Source organism: Haemaphysalis longicornis, unplaced genomic scaffold, assembly GCF_048455015.1.
Source record: "Haemaphysalis longicornis isolate Haplotype H1 unplaced genomic scaffold, Haemaphysalis longicornis Haplotype H1 scaffold_1, whole genome shotgun sequence".
NCBI classification, from domain to species: domain Eukaryota; kingdom Metazoa; phylum Arthropoda; class Arachnida; order Ixodida; family Ixodidae; genus Haemaphysalis; species Haemaphysalis longicornis.
In genome coordinates, this window is record NW_027526203.1 from 125,439,350 (window position 1) to 125,464,784 (window position 25,435).

The window sequence follows — 25,435 nt, forward strand, 5'->3', positions numbered from 1 at the left end:
CTCGCTTCGCTTAGAAATATGACCCCTCACATGACGAGGGTCACCGAAAAGCACGGGCTCAAGCGTTAAACACCACCCTGGGTGGGGATCATGCAGTTAACCACACAAACGCGTCCAAACATCGAGGGCAGCAATACGCCATCATCGTGGCTACCTCCAGAACCAACCTCCTTGCGTGTAACTCGCTTAGGACCCAAGAAGACACGGCAGCAGAAGAGGCAGCCATCACTTTGGCTCTCACTCAACCGTGTGTTCGGAGGGTACTCACCGAATTCCAGCAAGCCTACTGGAATTACCATTCGGGTTGGGTGTCCTGACCTGCACTGCGCGTGCTAAAAAACCACTCCCCAAACGGTTCCGTTCAGCTCATCTGGACACCCCCTCACGCTTCAATAGAGGGCAACGAATACGCCCACCAACAAGCCTGCGCTTTAAACCACGTGCTATGGAGCTGCACGAGGACAGTCACCCGCGTGTCTCGTTCAGGAACATAACCAAGCATTGTCGCCTTCTGAGACAGACCCTACCTTTGCCTTACCCTAACCTTCCCTCAGAACAACAAACTACCCTACGGCTCATACAATCCGGGCTCCTTCCCGCAGCCTACGCGTCTTCGCTTAATGCATGCGAATCGCTACGACACTGAACGTAAATTTTGCTCATATGTAGGAACACTCCGCCCCGTAATCACTTGTCTCTGGTTTTGCTATTTGTAGAGCGATGTGAGTGAATTTAGGTGACGTCGCATGGGTAATCGTTGTGGGTGCCGTTTACAGCTTTGCTTTCCAACCACATTCACGGGGTGGATTGGCGCGATTTTTTTAGACTTCTCTCTTATGACAATTACTTTTAAAGATGTGCGGCAACGACCATTTTTTACTATTTTATTTTAAATGTGCCCACTCTGAATCTGCACTGCAGTACTGCGATAATCTTGGCGCTTCACCTGCGCAAGTTGCGCATCTTTTCTGCAACTTTGAATGTATACGCTCACTCCTGTAATAATCCCTCTTGGGGATTGACAGTATTGTGTAAATAAATAAATGAACTAATAAATATTCAAAGTTAACAAAAGCATCCGACTACTCCGATGTATAGCGGAAAGTTTTGCGTACGTTCATGAACTGGACCACAACGAACAGGTGACACGAAGACTGTGTACACGTTTGCGCATGCGCGCGGTGCCTGTGGTTTGTTGGAAATAAAAATAAGTTGAAAATAAAAATACCTGTCCGTTTTTTTCGCCTTCTATGAATATTCGCACAATGTTCCGCTAAGAATCGTACCTAATTAGCCCGCCTCTCCGTGTTACTGGAACTTCGAGAGCCTCGGCGCCAGTTGCAGAAAAGAAGGAAAACCCGTCAGTGTAACAGACTGTAAACTCAACTCTACAAGTCTTCCTGGTGTAATTTGGTTAAACGTGGCACGTAATTGGCACGTAGCACGTAGCACGTCACCTCAGTTCAGTCTTTTTTAAAGCAAAAGCTTTCTTAGTGTGTGTGTGCGATGGCGCTCTAACACGCCGCGGTGGCTCCGTGGATAAGCCGTTGTGCTGCTGAGCGCGAGGTCGTGGGCTCGATTCCCGGCCACGGCGGCTGCCTTTCTGATGTAGGCGAAAAGCGAAAACTCTCGTGTGTACGAGATTTCGGCGCACGTTAAAGATCCCCAGGTGGTCAAAATTACTCCGGAGCCCTCCACTACGGCACGCCTCTTCGCCTGCGTTGCGTCGGCGCGTTAAACCCTACAATCATTCAAATCAACCGATGGCATTGGGTCATGCAAGCCAATGGATCTCCCCGTACACCGGTTGGACGACCGAAAAGCTCTGCTCTGGGCACACGGCACGTGCATGAAACCGGGCTTCGACTGTGTAAACGGTTGCTTGAAAGCGAAAAATCAACGCTTCCAGATGCATGCATCCAAGACAAATACATGCATCCACCATGAAGAAGGAGTACAACAGTATACCTTAATTTGATAAACCACCTATCCGTGTAGAATCAGGTCGTTCCTAGATGGGTTCACTTAGGTAGCGAGAAAATTATTCGCGGTGTTGGTTCGCATGGGTTCGTTCTTGAAGGTTTGTCTTTTGATTGGATGCGCTTTCAGCGAAGGTTCTACGCTTTTCTAGCTTTCGTGCTTTTCTCAATTTTCTTAATGTAGGGAAATTATTTTCCTTTCACTTTCCCCCAGGCGCCAAAGCATACAAGATATAGGGCCCCATCACCAATGACTGTTTTTATCTGACGCGATATTTAAAGGTCTATATAGTGCATGCCAATGATTGCCCTACCAGCAATTAGGAATACCAAATGCAAAAACGAAACTGCATAGTTCTGAAGCATGATTGTGAAATCTGCGTTCATCACGGAAAATGCCACACTCAGTAGACAACAAGCCTCCGACGGCTATCTAGCGAGGATCAATGAATTCGACCATAATGTATCCCAAGAGACATTTCTTTCACAGTGTGAAATAGTTTTCAGATCATAGTCAAAAGAGCATCCAGTAATTAGACTAAGATTTGCAAAGTACCCCAGCCAATTATCCCTGCCCAACACCCAACAAAGAACTTAGCAACTCGCTTAAATATTTTTCTCTCTTTTTCGGGCTTAGCAATTTTTTCACGCTTGTGTGACGTCACTCGAGCTACATCGGGGGTATTTGCGGCTTCCTTCCTTTCAGTTGAAGCAATAAACGAATTTGCTACTTAAGAAATTCGCGCCAATCCACACTGTGAATGTGGCTGGAAAGCTAAGCTGTAAAAGGCACCCACAACGATTACCCATGCGACGTCAGAGAGAGAGAGAGAGAGAGAGAGAATGCATTTATGGTAACAACGAGGTTAGCCGAGCCATAGCGCTTAGCATGCTACGCCATATGAATGAACGAAAACATGAGGGTCTGTAAATAAAATAAAAATAAATAAATAAATAAACAAATAAATAACCAAATAAATAAATAAATAAATAAAAAAACAAAAAAAAAACGAGGTGTTGCGCACGAGTGTTCAACCACATTTACAGAGTTTGGAAAGCACATACACAGAGTTTCGAAGTTAGGTTGGTCACAGCACTTGTTCCAAGCCAGTAATACGCAAGAACACCAACAGAGCTATCGTAGCCCGTACGGCCTGGCGTGGGTCCAACCAAGGGCCCAAAACTGCCCTTAGTTCAAGGCCTCCGTGGTGTGGCATACACAAAGATGTAAGGAGAGTCTGCCTTGACACTGTGAAATTTGGACAGGTACAGATGACATGTTTGATGTCTTCTGTTACATGGCAAGTTGGAAAGAATGGTGAAGAGTCCTGCTGAATTTTTCAGAGGAAATGCCGTGTGTACGCCACGTTGAGACGAAGGCGGTGCACTACCGCTTCCTCCCGCTTGCTGAGCCCAGGAGGCATCTTGAAGCTGCATTTAGGGTCAATGATATGCAGAGGCGTGTACTGACGTTTCTTGTCGGTCCAAATGCACCGCTGTGTTTTCGAGGCAATCGAATGTGCGAGGGTTGCCGCATCCTTTCTTGTAAAAGGAACGGGCAGCGATGGAATAGACAGGTTGTGGGCCGATGAGGCTGCAGTATCAGCTGCAACCTTTCCGGCGACTCCGCAGTGAGCAGGAAGCCATTGCAGTTCAATGCTATGCCGCTGTTGTGTCGCTTGGAGGTGCAGATGATGTATCTCCCATGCCATCTGATCTTTCGGTAGTGATTTTAAGTATACTAGAGCGGACCGGGAATGAGTGAAAAAAGCCCATTGAGTGGGTGGCTACTTTAAGATGTAGGGAAAAGCAGCCCGCAGCCCAGCGAGCTCGGTAGCCATCGTAGTTGTCTTGTGGCTAAGTGGGACGCAAATGGTGGTTCGCGACGAGGTAATCCAAGTCCCAATCGCCGAAGAGGTACCCGTCACTGATCCGTCCGTGTACACATGAGTATGGGCTCTATAGTAAGTATTAGTGAGCTCCAAGGCAAAAAATGTCAAAGCTGCGGCGGGCATGTGTGCTTTTCGCTTGAAGCCAGGAACAGTGGTTGTGATTTTCATGGGAGGGAACATCCACGGTGGGTGAAAAAAAGGGGCTGGGGCCTGGCAATGTGAAGGTAGGATCTCCTGCGCCCTGGACACATAGACCGCTGCTAGTGGATGCCCACGCTGTCTAGTTACAACGCGCAGTTGCGTACGACATAGCTCCAGTGCCTGCAAAGTAGGAAACGGAAGTCGTCAACTTTCTGTCATTGTTCCCACAGTGGATGTGGTCTTCGGAACCCCGAGACATATTCGTGATATTTTGGCCTGTAGGCCTTCTAGCCCTCTACAATTCCCCTTGGAGAGTGGGGTCAGTGCTGGGAGGCTGTAGCGGAGGAGGCCTTCACAGAGGGCGTCATATAGCCTTAAAAGAGAGCTGACACTGCATCCACCAGCACTGTTTGAGAGAATACCAATAATGTGCGCAAATGATGTCAGCTTCTCTTTTAAGCTGCGAACGTGTGGTGTCCATGTCAGATGATGGTCAAAAGTGACACCAAGGAATTTGTGGTGATCGACATATGGTATTGGTACACCAGCGGCCATTAAATGGCACTTGGATACATCCCGTTTAGGGAAGACCATTGCGGCGCGCTTGGCGGGTGATATCTCAAGGCCCGTATCGCGAGAAACTTCGCAACTGAGTTAATAGCGCGCTGTAGTCTCGCTCGAATCACATGCCGGTTGTGGCCTGAGAACCAAATGCATATATCGTCTGCGTACATTGAGATTTTCACCGATTGCGGCAGACTCTCAAGACCGACCAAGGAGAGGTTAAAAAGAGTCGGGCTCAGGACGCCGCCCTGGGGGACACCGCGGGTAACATTGTGCGATTATGTGTCACCATCTGCTCCGCGCATGTAGATGCTTCTGCCGGAGAGGTAATCACAGATCCAATCATATCTGCGTCCCGAAATACTTGCGGACCTCATAGCTGTGCAGATAGCTCCATGGAGGACGCAGTGATAAGCCGATTTTATATCAATGAAGACTGCGATGGTTAATTGCCATCGAGCCTTTGCGTCCTGAACATGTGTTGCAAGGGCAATCACGTTATCGATGCTGCTCCGACCATTGCGGAAGCCTGACAACTGCGACGGATATATACCTCTCTCAGTGAAATCCCAGTCCAAGCGCTGAAGTACCATCTTCTCCATCAATTTACCAATGCAGCTAAGGAGCGCTATTGGCCGATACGAGACAATGTGCGTGGGCGCCTTGCCAGGCTTTAAGACTGGTACAATGCGGGCGCGCTTCCACTCTGGTTCAACGTGGCCGGTTTCCCAAGAATGGTTAAACAATGCGAGAAGCCACAGCTTCGCATTATCACGAAGATGACTCAGAAGCACGTAGCTAATGCCGTCAAGACCTGGGGAAGAAGCTTTCTGAACTCAGGCCAGGGGGGCCTCGAGTTCCGCCACACAAAAGGGTGTGTCTAGGTAAGATATGTTCGCCGATGGGGGGCTCATTGTTCCTACGGTGCTTGTAGGAAGTGACCCTTGCGTGGCGGTGATTTTGGCGCAGAAGGCTTCAGCTACATCCAGGTCTGTTGTCTCCATTCTCAAGGAAATTGAGGTGAAGGGATGTAACTAAGCCCACGGTGCACGAAGACCACGGACTAGACTCCATATCCTCGTGAGGGGCTTCCTGGCGTCTAATTTGGAGCAGAACGACATCCATTCACGCTTGGCGAGCTTTTCCAAATGGCATTGAATGAGCTTTTGCGTGCGTCTTGCCGCTCGTACGTCTTCGATCGCTAAGGTCATTTAAATCCATTCACATCGCTCTACAAATAGTGAAACCAGAGAGAAGTGAAACCCAACTTTACCACACCCTTTATCACGTTAAAGAGCTATTCTTGGTAAGGTTAAATCAATGCATGATGCATGAACGGTGGTTGGTTGAGTTGATGGTGTAGCACATGAGTGGAAACTCTTTTTTTTATAAAATTAAAGGAAGCTCAAACCAGGAGTTACACGATCTCACTTCTCCGTCTCTGCCGCCGCGGAAGGAGGCGACGAGATCGGCAGAGGAGACAGGAGGAGGGGTGCTAGAGGAGGCGGAGGCGGAAATACCTCTATTCAGATTCCAGTACGGCCCAGAGTGCGGCCCAGGGTTGTGGTTAATTCTTCACTGGAACCCATATGTTTATATGTAAATGATTTGCATTTTCTATCGTTAATTCCTCAGGTATCCTTAGTCTGTTATGCTGATAACACTACCCTGTTGGTAACTGGTAAAACAACCACTGACATAGAAAAAACATCCAAGAAAGTGCTAACTGAACTCGTAACCTGGACCCAGCAAAACTCTCTGATCATAAATACGGAAAAAACAAAAGCCATGCTTTTTAGACGAAAAAATAAAACGGTTATTTTCCCAAACCTTGTCCTTGCTGAAGACGTGATAGAAGTTGTCGAGTACCTGAAAGTGCTAGGTTTACATTTCTCTAGCAACCTTACTTGGGATTACCACATTAATGAAATTCACAAAAAGCTTTGTAAGACTGTAGGTGCACTGAATAAATGTCGGCACGAATTACCTGAGTGCATTAAACTCCTCATTTATAACTCGTTATTCTTGCCTCACCTAACGTATGCGCATTTAACGTGGGGAACAACGACGAAAAGTAATTTGGACAAATTGCTCCTACTTCAGAAGAAAGCAGTAAGACTAATAGCAAACCTGCCATATAACTCTCACACGCATGAGCTTTTTCAGCGATTTAAGGTTCTTAAGGCTACAAATTACTATTAATATCGTCTCACCCAATCATACATTACTGCCGTAAAGCGTCACAATAATTTTTACAGTGAACTAGCGAGATTGAAACAAAACACTCCGACTTACCTTACCCGGCACCCAGATGCATGGTACGCACCGACCCCACATAATAATTATGCCATGCAGTCGATCGGTTACACCCTACCGACGGTATTAAATGATATTGCCACGAAGTTAACTGATAGTTTGTCGTTTTCCAAATACAAAATGAAAGAAATGTTTCTATAATTTGTCCGTGATTGGTTAGTAATCATTCTCCATAGCTTGCCTTTGTAGCCTCCTGTGTTGCAACTCGGAACTTGTATTTTGTTTATTTATACACTTGTTTTTGCTTGCACCCTTGTAACTAGGCTGTGTTTTGTATCCCTGTATAAGTAATCTTTTTTTATTGAAACACTTGCGCCTGTTTAAGACTGTACTTCTGTAGTCCTATTGGATTGTAAAAATACGTACAATTGTGTAACATGTATATACCATTGTAAGTGCTGTTTGGTATTTTACCCAGCGCTGCTGTCACAAACGGGGCAGCCGCCACGTCAAGCTGTCACTCAGCTTTCTGCGGCCCCTCCATCCTTGTACAAAAGGAAAATAAAACTTTATCTGATCTTTATATGTAGTCCGCGAAGCCTGTTCTCTGTCCGCCAGCTTAAACTGGCAGGAAGAGAGGGGCTGTAGAGCAGCATCTCCCATTGCTCGTGTTGGATAGTTGACAGAAGGAGAGACGGAGAGGAGGGTGCTCAGGGCTAAAGTCCTACACACCGATGATGTGGCGTAGTGTCCCTACCTCTGAGCAAAATTTACATTCAGCGTCATAGCGATTCGGGTGGATTAAGGGTAGACGCGTCGGCTGTGGGAAGGAGCCGGTTTGTATAAGCCGTAGGGTAGTTTGTTGATCTCTCGAAACGTCCGGGTAAAGCGAAGGTAGGGTCTGTCTCTGAAGGTGATAATGCTGAGTTATGTCCCTGAACGAGACAAGCGGGTGACTGTCCTCATGCAGCTCCGTAGCATGGGGAGTAACAGTGCAGGCTTGTTGGTGGGCGTGTTCGTTGCCCTCCATGGAAGCGTGAGCGGGTGTCCAGATGAGCTGAATGGAAACGTTTGGATAGTGGATTTTTAGCACATGCAATGGAGGTCGGGACACCCAATGGAAATGGTAAATATGGTAGGCTTGTTGAGAATCAATGACTATCTTCCGAGTCCCTAATTGAGTGAGAGCAAAGGCGATGGATGCCTCTTCTGCCTCTGGGTGAGGCACACGCAAGGAGGTTGATTCTGGAAGTAGCCACGATGATGGCGTACTGCTGCCCTCGATGTTGGGAGACGTCTGTGTTGATAGCTGCATGATCCCCACCAAGGGTGGTGTTGAGCGCTTGAGCCCGTGCTTGTCGGCGACTCTCGTCGCGTGAGGGGTTCATATTTCTAAGGAAAGGGACCATATTTAGTTCTCGTCGCCCAGAGTCCGGTAGTACATCAGACGGAGTGACATTCTGTGCTGCCCAGGCAGTCTAGTGACGGATGCAGCGACCCGCCGCAGTTCTGATCATTCGGAGCTTCTGGTTAGAAAGATGGCCCTCCGTCAGCTCTTCCACCGTGTTTTGGAGCCTTGGCGAAGCAGCCTCTCTGTGGACGCACTCATGGGAAGAACAACGGCCTGCTCAACCGCCTTTCTAATCAATATATAAAGCATCGTCATGTCCTCCTTTCCTAGGACGAGACAGGGGGTTGACGTGAGCGCTTGTCGAGAGGACAAAAGCTTGAATTAATCGAAAGGTATCGGATTCCTTGAGGCCTCGCTTGCTCTGGCAACTCGCCTGATCATGTGTATGATTTTATTGATGCTGTGTTTGAGGCGCTCCAAGGATACGTCACTCGGTGTTGGTCTAGAGATGTAGGCCCAGGATCTTGATCCTAGGCCTTGGAATTATGGCCTGGCCATCAAGGACTATTTGAATCTATTTCTTGATGTGTCGTTTGGCGTGAGGGCAGACGACAAGGAGCTGTCATTTTTACGTTATCATTGGAGGCCACAGGCTGCAGCACATTGGCGTACTAGAAGTGAGATACCATGCATTGGTGGGAGCTTCTTTTAATTTTTGTAACTCCTAACACACGCGCAACGCGCGCACAGGGCCGCTATATGTGCCGTGGGTGGAGCGCACAGCAGCGCGAGAGGTCGCGCGACGGTATCACGTGCCATCCAACGAGAATGCAGGGGGTAAACCCGTAGGACTGGACTGGAAATGACTTTATTTCAATAAAACCTGCAGTGGGCTTGGGTCTGTTACGACCCCCGCCCCGACGTGGCCCACCGTCGCATCTTCTTTGCGGCCCTACTAAGCGCTAGCCCCTTTGCGGAGCCCGTGCCTTTCGAGCGCAATGAAGACCTGCTGGATGGCCCATGCTTGATCCGTCTTGTTGCTTGACTCAATGGCTCTTTGGAGGTCCACCGGGTATTGTTCAAAACTTGCGCCGTCTGGGTCGGAGGCACAATCCCACATGACGTGCCACCGGTTGGCCGCCCCTTTCTTACATACGCTGCATTGGGCATTGGGGTATTCGTCGGGATACATGTGGTGTAGCGCTGCCGGTGACGTGACCGAAGCCGTCTGTAGCCTTCTGAGATACGTTGCCTCTTCGCGACCCAGCGCCCGGTGGGGCGGCGGATACGCTCTTCTCATCAGCCGCATGTTCTTGAGTGCTTCGCCGTAACCCCTGGGTCTGTCTTTAGTCTCCACCCACCATTCCCACTCGGGACGCCTCTCCACACTGGGGGCGCGGTGTGTTATAGCGCGCGCCTCCCTGTGGGCCGTCTCGTTGTGGTTCGCTGTGTACGGTGAGCATTCACCCGCGTGCGCCGGGATCCATCTGATTTCTACTCTTCTTTCTTCTTGGACACCCGTTTTCTCGATGATCTTGGCTGCCTTGCTGCTCACTCGGCCATTCGCCAGGTTGCGGACGGCCTCTTGCGAGTCGCTCAGGATCGTGTCGCAAGTGGCTTCGGACATCGCCAGGGCTATGGCGATCTCTTCTGCCTCGGTGGCGTTCTCGCACTTTGCGCTCGCTGACTTGGCCACCCTTCCCGTTCTTGCGTTTATGGTTACCATCGCATACCTGCCTTGGCCATAGTCTGCCGCATCGACGTACCGTGTTCGCGGGTCGTTACTGTATTGCTCGATTATGTATTTTGCCCTTGCGCGTCTTCGTTCTTGATTGTATTCTGGGTGCATGTTCTTTGGAATGGGACTCACCCGCACGTTCTCCCGCACCTTTTCGTCTAGGTCTTGGAGTTGCCTCCCCGTAATCTGGTAGCCGTAGCCCAGGGTATCGAGGATGGCTCTACCCGTCTTGGTCGCTGCCAGTCGTTCTCGTTGTGCTTCTAGCTGGGCCTCGATGAGCTCATCCAGCGTGTTGTGGACGCCCAGTTGCAGCAGTCGTTCGGTGTTCGTCGATTCGTTTAGACCTAGTGCTCGTTTATACATTCTTCGGATCATAATGTCTATCTTGGCCTTGTCGGTCTGCGTCCACTTGTGGTACGCCGCCGTGTATGCCACGTGGCTGATCGCGAAAGACTGCACCAGTCTCGCGAGCCCCTCTTCGCGCACGCCCGTCTTTTTGGTCGATACGCGCTGGAGCAGCCGCAGGGTACTTGCCGTTTTGGTCGCCAGTTTTTTCAGCAGGTTCTCCTTGTTACCGTTGCCGTTGATAAGCATGCCCAGCACCCTGATCTCCGGCACTTCGGGGATTCGCTGGCCTGTCTTTGTGATCAGCTCCAGGCGATCGCACTCCCTTGGGGGCAGCGGCTGCCGACCCACCTTGCGAGGCGAGTATGCCAGGAGCTCTGACTTGGACGGCGAACACTGCCGACCCGTTCCGTCCAACCGGTCTTCGATGGCCGAGATCGCCTTCTGCAGCCTTCTCTCGATACCTGCGTCTGTGCCACCGGCCGTCCATAGGGTGATGTCGTCTGCATAAATGGTGTGTCGAACGCCTTCGACGCTCGACACCGCTTCGGCGACTCGGATCATTACAATATTAAAGAGCAGCGGTGAGATCACCGACCCTTGAGGTGTTCCCACGCTGCCTACGTCTCGTTCTGGTAAATCTATCTCTCCCGCGTGCAGCTCGATCTTGCGGCCCGACAGGAAGTGCTTGATGTATTTGTAACTCCGCTCTCCCATGTTGAGCCTTGACACTTGCGCCAGGATGGCCGAGTGCCTCACTCGGTCGAAGGCGCTCTGCAGGTCTAGGCCCACTACCACCTTGCGGTCCCTTGTATCGTCCTCGATGATTTCTTTCTTCAGTTGTAGCATCGCGTCTTGGGTGCTCAAGCCTCTCCTGAACCCGATCATGGAGTCCGGATACAGCCCCTCTTCTTCGAGGAAGTCCTGCCACCTGTTCGCCAGCACGTGCTCTAGGACCTTCCCCACACACGATGTTAGCGAGATGGGCCGCAGGTTATCAATGCCCGGTGGTTTTCCCGGGTAAACCCGTAGATGTGCTTGGTACGTGCACCACCTCTCTCAACCGTCTCCGCGTGGGCTAGTAGCTAAATCGGTATGACAACGGGCTCTCGCTTTGTTACTCTGTTATGCTGTATTCGGGTGGTCGCTCTGATACTCCGACTCGGAGTACGCCGATGCGCCGCTTCCCCCAATCCGAGAAGAGTCACCGCTTCCCAACCGAACGCGTACCCGATCATCGAGCAGCACGCGACCGCGGCGCCACGGCGCGGCCAACACGGCAACTGCAAACAGCCAGTCCGGCCTAGCTGTTTCAACAAATTGCAGCCTCCAGATCGGACGCATTAGCTCCAAGCCAAAGTTGCGAACGTATTCCTGCACTTCGAACACAGGAAGCGGCGCGGCAAACAGTTCGGCGAACTTGTTCGCGTAAATGTGCGAGTCGTCGTCGTCTGAGCTGCTGTCCTTCTCGGCGTCGAACTCGAGCCGCAGAAGCAGCGGAGACGGTTCCCCTACACTCATAGGCGTCTCCGTTTCGACATGATGCGGAGATGCCTTCAGTAACAGCGTGAGAAGCAAAAACGTCGAAATACTCCCACAGTGAATCGCTGGCTAGGCCACAGCGAACGCCACCGACTAGGCAAGTGAGCGGGCGAGCCGCGGCGGCTGGGGTCACGTGACCCGATCGCCTCCAGATTTCGGCGGCGCTCTCACTTCGGAGTCAGAGCAGTCGGAGGCGCTCGGAGTGGAGGAGGGCGCTCTGAGACGACCAACCGAACATACGTCGAGCGCTCGATTTCGACCACCCGAACACGGAGTCGCTTTCCGGAGTGCTCCAGAGCGCTCTAAAACGACCACCCGAATACAGCATTAATTCCAGGTTCGATTCCTGTTAGTGCCAGTAAATTCTTTTATTTGTTCGCGGGAGTTTTCTGTTGACACCAACGGTCGCGAAAGAACCCTTGGGGGGTAGAGGTAAAAAGCTTTGCTTTAAAAACCGCAACAAAACCAACCTCAGACGCGGAAACGTATAATCTGCGACGGGCAAATCGCGCAGTGCCGTACTGCGCTGGCGATAATTATAGCGATCGCAGCGTATTCCAGGCACGAAAGCAAGATTTAACGTTAATTAGTCCCTTTCATCGTTTCTCTTCAACGTAGCGGCGCCAATCCGAAATAAGAGACTGGTGCTTTCCTAAGCGCAGATGTCATTTACTTTGGTTCCGTTAAATATTGTGTGTATATCATTAGCGACGTTTCCTACAACTTTCTCAACGCCGATGTACAAAGAGAGCCCAGCATGCATGATAAGTTGTACAAAGAAAAAAATAATAGTTGGGCTCCCACGTGCAAAACTTCCCAAGGATTTTCTTAGCTATCTTTCCACCTAGATATAGCTTAAAGGAAGCCACAAATTATTGGCAAACTCGTCCAAGCGGTTCGCGCCAAGGTTAGAAAGCGCCCGCGCTCTCACATCTGAGATGAGGAATGGAGGCCCGGGATCCGCATCACCGAAGTGTAACCCCAAACATCCTCTTCACTACTCTTAGCGGTCTACACAATGTAGAAGCTGCTGTCGAAGCTATTAAAAGCAAACAATATGTCGGGTTACTGACTGGCAATGTTGGCATTTCAATGGTCTATTTTAAGAAGAATTTACCTTGATTTGTTTCTTGAAAACAAACTTATACAGATTCTCATTATTTCTCATTTGCCCTACCGTGAAAATGCAAGTAATGCAAAGTTCGCCCACACTAACACAAAAGCGATAGCATCAAAATGCTGCGCCGGTAAGTTATAGACCCGGGACAACGTCTTCATTTCTATTTCTAGCTTGATGCTAGATTTCTACATATGCAGCCATAGCTTACTCCAGAACGACCCCATTTCAGCTGTTCATAGCCAAATTTCGAACACTTTCTTGACCTTATGCATTTTTCTGAAGTGTGTTGCTTGGTTATCAACCTGCTAAGCACAAATAGGTAATGTTGTTATTGATTTCACTTCATATTAAGCATATCCTGTTTTTTATAATCAAGGCTGCAGCTTTGTTCGAGTGTCATGACGCAAACTGCTTAACGCTGCTTGTTGTGGTTGCTACGATACGAGTGATCGTGCCAATATTTTCATACTGATAAAATTATTCTCGTTTTAAAGCAATAGATATCCGTTGCGGTTTCCTCCGTTTTTGTCCATCGCCATGTAATGAAAGGTTACATAATTCGGTCCTCGCAACAAATACGGAATATTATACCTTCAACGTCTACTTCTTTAAAAACACTGAAGGGCAGAGAACAGAAGCTGACTCCGAATTGCCGCGACCTACTTGCCCGGCTTCTCGTTTATAGAGAAGTCGGTGTAGGCACGTGCAAAATTCTATTCTTTTCCCAAAATAAGCCGCAGAACATACCGCTAGCCAGCTTTTTTCATAACACTCTCAGAGTGAGTGCAGATCACGCTCATAAACATAGAGCCATGCCACTGCTAGGGCCTAAGGAAGGCGCCAAAGTAAACTTCACAGAACTGTTTTCAGCTCTAATAAAGTGCGCCCTCTACAGAACCGCTGCCGTCCTCCATGTATGAGAAAAAAAATATATATATATATTATCCCAGTGCTGATCCGCCGCTTCTTTGAAAATCAACACACATCTCCAGGCATTGACTACGACCTACATCCTATATTGCGCACCCAGGGCTGTATTCAGCACACGTCGGGTCCTATGGTCAGTCGTTTCCCAGTGGTATATTGATTTCCCGCGAAAAAGAGGACTAAGTTTGTTATTCCCGGTCTAGGTATCAGTGCCCATTGACTCCCCAATTTATTCGCTGCGCACACTAAGACGCGTGGTGCCCCAAAATCAGATCAGGTTTCCTTGGAATGTACATGGAGCGTGCTACAGACATCACAAAATGGCGACGTTCATGTCCTACGGCGACGCTGTGCTTGTGGCTCGGCAGTACCTTCTATTGTTAATGCAGTGCGAACTGAACGTCTAGGCGGACGTCATGTCTGTAAAGCAAAAAAAAAAAATTAGTGCCTTTCCACTCTGGGAATAAGGATGACCTGCAAAGCTGAATGCAGTCCACGGAGCGCACGAAACAAAACACGTTTGTCGTAATTTGCGATGGAGCATATTTCCTAGGCTATTACCTGAATGACCCTCTGACGGATCCAAGCTTTGTTCTTGCAAGTAAACATGGAACTGCCTGTGTCCCTCCCGCGTCGTAAGCATCTTACTGTTTGTGTAAGGCCGGGTTCAGACTGTTGCCGCAGCTGTCGCAATGACCTAAAGAATGACGTTACCTCACGTCTCAGCTAACCGAACTGCGTGACATGGCATTTTTTCACGTCCATAGACCACGATATGGGTTTTGCGTCGGTAATCTGAACTTAGCCTAACACACAAACCCAATCCACTCTACCACTATTTACTACGGACAGGTCCCATTGGGCCGTTTAACGTCCGCGTTTAAATCTCATACCAGTACAACAGACATACCATCCATCAGTACGGGCATGAAACCTATAGCTGCGCGTGCACGCCTCCCCTCCTCCTTACCACTATTTTTTCACCAGAAAACTGCGCACGCATAAACCAGGAACCGGTCATGTACGCGTGCTTAGAAGTGACATACGCCGCGACGGCGGGTTTCAGTCGTTTTAGGGGGCAGCCCTTTGGCAGCCATTACCTGGGCTTCTTGGGAGCTGCTTTTGTTCATGTCTACGTAACCGAGTGAGCGAGCGCAGCAGCGACGAAAGAAAGAAAATGGAGAGGAGCATCTAGCGAAGGGTGACGTGGAGTGCGACACGTGCGGCTACCGCGTCATCTCTCTCACTGCCTTTCTTTCACACGTTTCCTGTGTCACCGCCAAGGAGCGCCCTCCCCCTACACTTTCCCCAGACGCTGTTCCTTTCTCCGCTAATCCAAACTTCTTGACGTTTGCTCGGGACGTTCAAACACGATATGCAACAACATGCTCGCTGCTCCCTTGCGCGGGGCTAATCCTAACCACGGAAAATTTGCGCAGGAGATTCGAACACGATTTGCAACATCCTGGCCGGCGGCGGCGGTGCACTGCAAGGTAGCAGCAGAGTAGCGCATGCCGTCGTACGTTCGCTGATCACGCGAACACTTCCTTAGACGCAGTAAAAATGCGCCGTGACCGAGAAGACTGCAGCTCCCGCTGCGCACAATTTGTAGTAATCGTCAGTGCATTCTTTAACGCCCATCCGTGCTTCAGTTTATTTTTCGCAATAATCTGATAGCCGCATATCGCCGTTAGCTGCCGCCTGCGCAACTTTAGAAGGGGGAATCGGTGGAGGCGAGAAGGAAAATAGTTTTGAAAAAGGTGCCGACGGTGTGGAGGAGGAGCCCCGGAACGGCGTCGAGTAAATCGATGACACCGGAATGAAAACTGGGGTGTTAGAAATATACTGCTTTGCAGTAAAAAGAGCCGGCTTACATAACGGATGGCCAGCCTCACAGTCACAGCAACAACGTCGCAACCCTTCATCTCTGCTTGTGAAGCGGCGATATCGGGTCCACGTAGCAGGAACTTGCGTTTTTTTCTTTACATTCATAACCAGCATTAATTTTCGCGGAGGCGTGCGGGAAATTTGTGTTGTTGCGCTTACAATGCCTGAAAAGTGGGGACCATTTTTCGTGTACTCTTTCTAGAAAACGTTTAGCAAGACAAGAATGTACTTACGGAAAGAATACAGTTACAATAAGAACCAAAACAAAAGGACTGACTAAAGATAAGCAAATAAAAATTCAAGGAAGCTTGCGCTCACGTGGAAGAGTTGGGTTGGCGACATTGTTGTACGTGAGCATGGCCGGACACACATTTAAGTTTCAGTAGTGTTTTTTTTTTTTGCATAGTTGCGGTGCTAGTAATAGTCGTGATATGCATCAAAAGGTCGTCGTTTTCTCCGCGACGAGTGGAGGATCTAAAGCCATACTAAGAATTGCATACTTCCACCTGCTCAAGTGGCGTAGATTGCGAAACTTGAAGCATAGTGAAGCTGCTGGATTTTTTTTAAACGTGAGCACTGAAGGATACCGCCATACATTTGTACAAGTTTGAAATTGTGCATTGACATGTTCCGTCGTTGCTTTGCGCTGAGCTAGTAGTAGCGGTCGCGAAACAAATGGTCCCGGAACAAATGGTCCCAACTTCAAAGTAGGGAAAAATGGTCCCACCACTACTGCACCTATGCATGAGTGCCTGTATGAGGGAAGGAGGGAGGGGGTTATTGTATTAGTCTTTACATGTTTGTATTTGTGCACAATGTTCTTTGGATCTGTTCATATACAATATATTTGATAAGGCTGAATTTTTATAAAATTAAGTGCTGCATACAATTTTGTCGCCGTACGTGTATGTTCTCCCGTGCTTCCTGTGCTCGTGTCCTTTCGTTTATTAACGCTTGAGAAGTGAGTCCCACTTGAGCCTGTGCGGTGAGCTTATTTACAGTGATAGTTTTATTTAGGTTACATGAAGTATCGAAAATCTGAGTGGGCCGGTACCACTGAATATCAGAAAACATAGAGCTGTACTAGTGCATCGCGCTCGTCGATTTCTCACAATTTCAAAAAAAAACGAACTTTATCCGATGAATGGTTTATTACGTTAGCTAAGCTGCATTACGGTGCTCTTCATCTGAAATGCTTCCATATTGCAGCTGCATTTAGGATCAAGCGAAGCGGCACTAAGATTTTGGACCTTTATACTTTCGCAGCTTGCAGCTTCGATACTTTTGATTTTGTGCGAAAATATCCAATGCAGCTAATATCACGCCTATTATCTTGCTGCAAGGTTTACAAGACTGCTGGCTTTGTTTCGTTCATGCTTTGTTCATTTAGCCAGCGTGTGGCGGGAGCGTAACAATAGCTAAGGGCAGCAGGTGTGCTCATCGAAACTGGTCACCCACAATCAACAACAAACTTTATTGTTCGGAACTGCATTTAAGCACTAATACATGCAGTTTATCCTCGAAAACACATAAACATGTTTTCGCGCGTCTTTCTGACGGCTTTACCTTCGCAGAAATTGCGAGAACGGGTCAAGGCCCACTCGTCACAAGTCGACTCGTCATAGGCCAACTCGTCACAGGTATACTGGTCAGGAATTCCAACTCGTTATAAGGAATTTTGTACAAGGAATCCTCATGTTGCCGGAATATTCGTCACACGGAAAACTCGGATTAAGAGCTTGTTGTGGACCGTCAAAGTGATGTTACTGCCTGCTATGCGTCGCCTTTTAAGAGTGCAGGGACGTAGTCAGAGGGCGTGTTCGGGGGTTCGAACGTAATCCGAAATTTTTCCAGGCAGCACGGGAGCCACACTTAATGCTTATTTCGGCAAATCTTCTCCCTTCCAATAACACCCTCTCACCACGAAAAAAGTTTTGGTTAGGGCCCTGAGCGAGTTGTGCTTGAGTTTTTTTCCGGTAGAACTTAGGTTAATATACCATCACACCTGATTAATTATGTTAAAATTATCATTGCATTCAAACTTAAATCACATGACACGCTTTTATTCCCTGAGGCTTTTTTTGGGGGGTTACGTGATTTAACTGTAGACCATTCTTACTGGCCTTCGCTTTCGTGCAGCCAAATCCAAGCAACAAAAAGGGAATACAAACGATAAAAAACGAACATGTTCGGTACCCAAATTTACCTCGCGAAATGTCTCTGGTATCAGGCCTGCTTTGAAAACACAAGTGCAGGGCGCGCAGCTTCTCCCCGTCCTCCTCCATCCCCCCCCCCGCTTGTCTGAACAGCGTTTCACCTGCATTAAAAGGGTGGAAACATATGTGCAGGTCCCACAACCGTCAATAAATAAGCTACGCTGAAGAGTACCGCCACTTCGTGTGCACCCGGAAGCGTCTGGGGGCCATTTTGTTTCTGGCTTGCACTGTTGCCATCTCTCCCAACGAAGCCACTGTCGGTTGTGACGGGCAGACTGTGACGGGCCGCTCTAGCATCCGCGGAGCAGAGAGAGAGAGAGAGAGAGAGAGAGAGAGAGAGAGAGAGAGAGAGAGAGAGAGAGAGAGAGAGAGAGGCGCCCAGAAACAAAATGGATGCGCTCATATGTAAACAAATATCACGTAGGGCCGACCGACCAATGGAAATCCTGGCGGCACATAACAATGAGAGAAAAGGGTGCCGATACTCTAAAAGCCTTCATTTAGTGACGCTAGGTCACACCATGACGTATCCACACATATCTCTCCATAACCCTGCCCAACTGCAGCTGTAACATAAAGTATCATGGTCCATAGCAGTTAAATACCCAACTTCAACGCCCCTGTACGATCAGCCCTTCAAACCAGTCCAGGTCACGCTGACTTCTCCACCCGCCCCCCCGCCCCTTTCTTAAAGAAAAAAAATCGGCGCTTCAGGTTGTTGTAGACGCGTGCAGGTTGCACAGACCTCCCCACGCCCTTCTTAACAGCTGTGACGAGCATAATATTGTTGAAACCAGCCTGGAAGCCGCTTTCAATGCCAATTTCGGGTCAGCGCTTCAAGGGTTTCCTTCACACCGTCGCGGTGCGACGAAAAAATGCGATGAAAAGGCACCTTGCCCGAGAGTTCCTATCCCGAGATGGCAGTCTAACCTAAGGTCCGATGTGACGAGTTCGCTTACGGCGACTTCTCCGGTGACGAGTGGGCTTGTGATGATTGGGCTCCTACCCGCGAAAACCAAAGACAATCACTTGTCATGGCTCAATGAAAAGCCAAAGACTGATGCAAGTTGATTCACCGCCACCGCCAGACTAGCCCTTTTACAACGCCCCTTAAAAAGCACAGATCAAACAAGAAGGAGAAGGCGGGGGGGGAGTGCAGCTGTCTCGCTTCGGTAGAATATTTTTTTTGTTTGAGCTGTCCCTAGTTGCCCTTTTCAGAAGAAATTTGCCGTGGTGCTGAATATCGTGACATCCACGTTGGACCAGCGGCCCAGCCGATGCTGCGCGAGCTAGTCGCGATCAGGCGTCCGCAAGCCTCGGAACTCTGCCTGTCCCCAACCTCCCTTATTAGCGTTATCTCGGGACAGGTGCGCCTTCTTGGAACACGGCTGGAGTCAAAAACCATCTTTCTGAGCGGGAAGAACGCGGGAAGTCTGGCCGTGCCTGGAACTAGTTGCTCTGACTGTAAAAACCTCGGATAGGGGTGCGAAGAACCCACATACGCACGCACCCGTGACTAACGCGTGTAGTCTCGTAGTGCTTGCCCATAAGAAACTGATGACCCTTCTTTCTTAGGCATGCCTTTACGTATTCTGTAGATAATTCAGCCGCCTGCTTTTCACGTGCCTTTTTTCCGTGTTTTTCTTGCGGTTTCACCCTTTGTATGATGTGACGAACGGTTAAATGAAAAAAGTTCAAAGCAGGGTAAATAAGTGGAATAAGGGAGGATGGTCGAGTGGACATGTCACAGAAACATTCTTCAATGCTGAAGACAATAGAAGGTAAACTACTCATGATTCGTGCCCCACGCCTGCATGGATGTCTGCATATTAAAACGCATAATGAGCACAATTCCGCTCTTTCACCCCATTTGGAGAAATAAAAGTGAGTTATTTTAATTTTGAGTATTATTTACCGAGTACCCCCATAACTGAGACCTTGTGTCGCCCTGCATTCTCACAAAAATATATAATTAGTGGATGTTTATTATGTTTGTGTTTAATGGCGCAAGGGCATCTGCGACCAAGTAGCGCCAAGACTCTGTTAGGTGGTGCTGCTATGTCAGATTTGTGCTTAAAATGTGTATGAACTAGCATTGGTATGGCACTTTCTAAAAAAACTAGGGGGCCCGTAGACTAAAATATAAAATGCCTATAATGGCGGATGAGAGGAACAACGGTTGTCTCATGACGGCGCCTAGAGCCTCAGAGCATGCTGCACAGCCAGGCTCCCTGTGCGCACAACCAAGTCTACTGAACCTCCCTGAAATAGAAGAGAGTCTGAGGTCTGAAGTCAAGCGCTGTATGAAATGAGTTTTAAGAAATTGACATCTGCAAGATAAGTTAAAAGACATTTGTAAGAGAACTTTGGTTCGTCTCCTAAGAATAGTGAAGGGTGTAGTGTGATATTGTGTGTGTAGAGTTTAGGGAAGTGTCGTTTTCTGGCATCATTCATGGACGTACACTCAGTTAACACGTGGAGAACGGAGAGGTGTTGCCCACACGTGTAACAAACTGGTGTGAGTGTGGCATTCAAAAGATATGCGTGAGTGGCGTGTGTGTGGCCTATTCGTAGTGTACAAATGGGTACGTCTGTGAATCTATCTCGTTTCTCGGCGAGATATTTATGTAAGGTTTATTTGTCTGTAATTTGTTTTTGGATTCTTTGTTCCATTGCTGCTGCCGCATTTCACGAAGTCTCCGTAGTATAGCTGGTTTCATGCCCAGATATGGAACCAGAGGTTCATCCCCGCCATTGCGAAGAGTAGCTGCCGCAGCAAACCGGTCGCAGATTTCGTTCCCCCGTATGCTGCTGTGCCCCGTCACCCAGCACACTACTATCGTCATATCTGAAGCATAAGCCGACATAATCTTCCTAATGAGCTGGTTTAATACAGGTTTTTTACTTGGTTTTGCCAAATGTAATGCCACCACGACACTAAGAGAGTAAAGATAACATACTTGTATATTGTATATACTCGTATATACTCGTATGTACTTTACCATAATTAAAATCCCGTATGCTTCTGCTGTAAAAATGCTGCAATTTGCGTTCAGTATCTTTGTACTAGTTAGGGCCATGTGCAGCGCATGAGACAGCAGAAGCGTACTTCGAAGCTTCTGTGTAAAAAGTAGTGTAAGGGTACGTGTGTTGTAAGTGTAAAAATTCTGTGAAATAAGTTCTTTTCGGGCGTTTCTTTTGCTGATATGTCTAAAAGATACATCACATGACACTGGACGCAGATCCCAAGGAGCAACGAAGTTGGTGGCAAGAGTCTTGTATAAGTCAATAAATGAGACCCCACGTTCCAGTGTCTGCATTCCCGTTCAGGAGGGGAATGGCATGGTGATAGATGGACGGTCAGAAAAGAGATTGATAGCCGACGTGTCAATGATGATAGAACTACATGGATGAATAGTCAACGATGCTATCTTCAGGGCATATGTTACTGCTGTATACGCCCTCTGGTGGGTGCTCTAAGCAGCACTGGTCACACTCAACATATAGACTTTGGATTGGACTTGTCCGAAAGGCACCGGACGCAAGCCGAAGCCCTTGATGGAGGACTGGATCCAACATTTTTAAGGCTGTTTTAGTGGCAGATCCATATACGACAGTGCATAGTCCAGGCGCGACCTCACCAAGCGGTTGAAGAGACGCAGAAGGCACGTTTTATCTGCTCCATAGGACTAGTACGATAGATTTTCAGTATGTCATTACCCTAATGCATTTATTCTTTTGTTCTTTAATGTGCGGAATAAACGTAAGCTGGTCGTCTAGCACAACACCAAGGAATATATGTTTCTTTTTTACCGGAATCGCCGCACCATTCAGAATAATATCAGGGTCAGACCTTATACCACGCTGCCTCGAGAACAAAACACAAGTACTATTTTCGGGCATCACCTTAAAGCCATTATCATCAGCCCACTTGGCAAGCCTGTTGACACCAAGTTGGATCTGCCGCTCACATATGGATAGGTTACAGGATTTAAAAAGTAGTTGGCGGCAGCGCCTTTCGAAGAGTGTTCATCTTAATGATAAATAGTGTACAGCTGAGTACCCCGCCCTGTGGAACTCTGTTTTATTGTGTGTGTATTTCCGAAAGTGCTGCAGCAACTCTTACTCGGAAGATACGCTTAGACAGGTAGCTTTCTTGTGTGTTCAGCATGTTTCCTGATACGCCGTATGACTTCAGATCGCGCAGGATACCGAAGCGGTGTCATACTCTTTTTCTGAATCAAAGAAAATAGACATGCAGTGCTGCCTATGAACGAATGCATCCTTGATGTACGACTCCTAAGCCACCAAATCGTCAGTTGTGCATCTACCCGACCGAAATCCTGCCTGACAGCTATCGAGGATTCCGTGAAATTTTAAGTAGATGACTCATCTATTAACCATCTTTTCAAGCAACTTACTTAGGCAGCTGGTAAGGGCAATGGGACGATAACTAGATGGAGAGGAAGAATCTTTGCCTTCCTTCAGAATTGTTACGACTATTGACTCTCTCCACGCCCGTGGAAAACGTCCAAGAGACCAAATGTTATTAAAGAGGGAAAGAAGAGCGTCGATTGTGTCCGCGTGGAGGTTTCGTATCATTTCGTATGAGATTTGGTCTGGGCCAGGTTCTAAATTTTTACATGTGGCCAGGGCAGCCTGAAGCTCCTGAGCGAGAATAGGGAGTTGTAAGAGCCCTTTGAGCCCTTTGATGGCTTGTTGTCCCGTATGGGCTTGTGCTGAGTGGACTTTTTATACTGTATAAATGTGCTCGTGTAATGTGACGAACATTATACGTGTTCAAAATGTTCTGCAAGTTTCCTTGTTCGATTCCCTACCTTGGCTGGGTCGGTGTATGAATTAATAGATTATATAAAAGACCACCAACTGTTGGTTTTGGCTTCTTTGTGGATGCGCTTTCCCATGGCTTTCGCGCGCCTAAAAGCTATGAGGTTCTCGGCAGTGGGGTATCTACGAAGAACACCCTAGGCCTTATTTTGTGAAAGTCGTGCAAGCCTGCATTCTTCGTTCCACCGAGGCCTCCTCAGATTAGAAGTACCACAAGATGCCTGGGGAATGGCACTTCGGGAAAACTCAAGGGTAAGAAAACTTCAAGTTTCATCGATGCCTAAGTGACTGACGGTCGAGTAAGGCAGTTTGGATTTTTCCTTAAACTTTGCCCAGTCGGCATCGGATTCTCTGAACTCTTTATGTGAGATGGAACCGCAGGGGCCTGTTTCTAAACATCTGAAGGCAACTGGGAAGTGGACACTGCCACAGGGGTTAGTGTCGACCTCCCATTCAACGGACGGAAAAGAATGGAAGACCCAATAGCCAGATCGGTGTGCGATTATATGTGGTGCGTTTGACTGTAGTATGTTGGCTGTTTTTTGTTGAATAGGAAAGCTCCGGATGATAAAAGAAACTTTTCCAGCAAGCGGCCCCGGGTACCTGTACATTCAGACCCCCAGAGTTCACAATGAGCACTAAGATCGCCTACTAAAAAAGGTGGTGGAAGCTCGTTTATTAGAGACTCGAAACCTGAACTTGATAGGCAGTTAGCAGGAGAAATGTATAAGCAGCAGATTGTTAATAGCCTATTAAAAATTATTGCCCTGACAGCCACTGCTTCGAGCGGAGTAAGTAACTGAAGAAATTGACAGGGTACAGATTTTTGCATGACAATCGCTTCACAAACCAGAGGAGTGAGTGCAGCTGTCTCTGTCTTTCCTGAATACGGTGTACTGATTGAGAAAGTTGGCTTGTGTGGGTTTTAGTGTGTTTCTTGTAGGCACATGATATTCGGCTGATGTTTGTGGAGAATTTGATAGATGTCATCGAGGTTTTTCATTAGGGAGGTACAGTTCCATTGCATAAAAAACCATAAAAACCTAGGACGATTACGATACTGTGTATGGGGTTTTCTGGGCGATGCTACCTACGTCACTGCGCCTGAGTGAGGGCCCATGACTCGGGGAGCTTGGGGTTTTTTCCCGCGGTCAAAGCTGCGGCGATGCTCTTTTGACGACTGGGATGCGGACCGAGATGGCGTAATATCCATGTCGTCATCGGAGTTTTGAGGCGTTGACTAGATGGAGGTCTTACGACCCCCACCCCGCAACGTGTTTAATGGGATGGCAGGAGACCCCGCCACGCCTTTTTGATATGGTGGACGTGGCTGCGGAAGAGGGGCCTCCCACTTCTAAACCCATCGCGACCGGTGTTTCGGTGGCCGGAGTGTGTGGAGTGGCGACCAAGACGCCAGTTACAGCGTTTTTTTTTTTTTTGTCGTTGTTCTTGTGCAACACCTGCAACTGCAGCAGCAGTTGCAACAGTCTGTTTAGGCTGCCACAGGCAGCGCCTCGGGGGACGGAGGTGGGACCAAGTGAGCTTCGCGGACCTGAGTACCCGCGGAAACAAGACGTCGCCCTACACCCCCCCCCTCCCTCCCCCTAAGGCTGTGTCGGCGTAGCTAGCCGAACCGAGCAGTGCATGCCGTTTACGCGCTTCTGGCTGGGTATGGCACATTTTGGGTTACTTTGAGGTTGATGATTTCTTTTTCTTGTTTAAATTTCTGGCAAGAGCGAGAATATGCTGCGTGAGATCCATCATAGTTGCTGCACTTGAATTGTGTTGTTCTGCACTCGTCAGTCAGATGGTCGTGTGCGGCGCGCTTAGCACATGTTTGTTTCCCTCGGCACCCATTTCTCCCATGCCCATACCGTTGGCACTTAAAGCAACGGCGCGGGTTGGGTATGTACACTCTGGTCTTGCAGTGGATAGAGCCAGCGATGACAGACTCTGGCAAAGTGCAACGATCAAAGGCTAATATGATGTGCTTTGTCTTTATTTCTTTTCCGTCACGTCTCATTCTGATGCGTCGAACAGCGGTTACCCCCTGCTCCCGCAAACCTTCAAGGAGGTCCGGGTCAGTTGCATTTAACAGTTCTGCTTCGGAAATGACACCTTGGCAGCTGTTGAGGGTGCGATGGGGAGTTACAGTGATACCGAAGTCGGCAAACTTCATTTGCTTCAGAAGGGTGTTCGATTGGTCCTTGTTGTTCACTTAGGGAGGCGTTGTGGCCCAGCGGCGCTTCTGCGGGCATAGACACCGGTGCGGCGTGGTGCGTGTTTGTTTTGATCGCGGCGGCGTGTCTTCAGATGCATGGTTGCCAAACTAACGGAAGAAGTTGGATTTAGCGGCGAAGGCGAACATCATTAGACGGGCGGAGTCCAGTGAAAAGTAGTCGTCATTTGCAGATACATTTGAAATTCGAAATTCCTCGCAGCACGTTTGAGCACTGCGCTGCAAGCTGACAGCTGACAACAAGCTGGCAGGCAGCACAGCCTGGCCGTTCTACAGCGTGTCCTGTGCGTCTTCCTGCTGCGGGGCTCAATGCGAGAGGCGTGCGTACACAGACGACGACGGTGTTGAGTGCCTCGAGAGGGAATTAGAGAGCTGTCAGCATTCCCGTGC